The following is an 875-nucleotide window of genomic DNA, read 5'->3' on the forward strand; positions in this document are numbered from 1 at the left end:
AAAAAATACAATTAACCCAGTTTATTTTTTATAGTCATTTTAAGTACAAATTTGGACGAAATTACATATAAAAACCCTAGGATAACTATTTTAGTTATTTTGTTGTGATTGTATAATATTATTCGTGGGTACTTGAAACTTCTAAAGTATACTATTATATATCTATGATAGTACCACGGTTTTTTGTTGATGTATAACGCGTTATAAGTACCTAATAAATATTATGATATGATTAATTTGGAATTTATTATAGGTACCTAATATAATATTATGTCTTATACCTAGACTAACATACCTTCTCCGCTCAGAATCGTTTTTCTTATACAATGATATTATATCATTGAATTCAAATTTAATACCATCCATTATACAGTGACCCACTTGTAACCTACTGTACAGCAGAGCGAAATCCACTTACCCACCTTTTTTTCTACGAATGTCAATAAAACTTTATTTGTTGGATAAAAAAGCGAAAATTTAATACAAGTCTCCTACTATATTATTACAATGACATTTGAAAGATATTAAAAATCCTTAGCCACAGTTTTTATTTAAAAGCATTTAAAGTTCAAATCTTGACAGAATATGGAAAAATCACGAAAATTAGCAAATTATTTTGAGTTGAGAATTCATAAAAATGTTTTTTTTTTTAAATCTAATATTTGAAAATATAATACAAGATTCCTTATAATTTGTCTACTTTTATAAAAAAAAAAATGTCTACAAGCAAATCAAATTACATTTTTATGAGCGTTTGTAATTCGTTTTTTTACAATATTGGATATTCACTCGACTTCTCATGTAGCGATTTTGTTATTTTATCTGGTTGTTGGATAGTTAGTGGTGTGCATAGGCGCAACTAAAGGGGTGCTTGG

The sequence above is a fragment of the Acyrthosiphon pisum genome, chromosome A1, assembly GCF_005508785.2.
Source record: "Acyrthosiphon pisum isolate AL4f chromosome A1, pea_aphid_22Mar2018_4r6ur, whole genome shotgun sequence".
NCBI lineage: Eukaryota > Metazoa > Arthropoda > Insecta > Hemiptera > Aphididae > Acyrthosiphon > Acyrthosiphon pisum.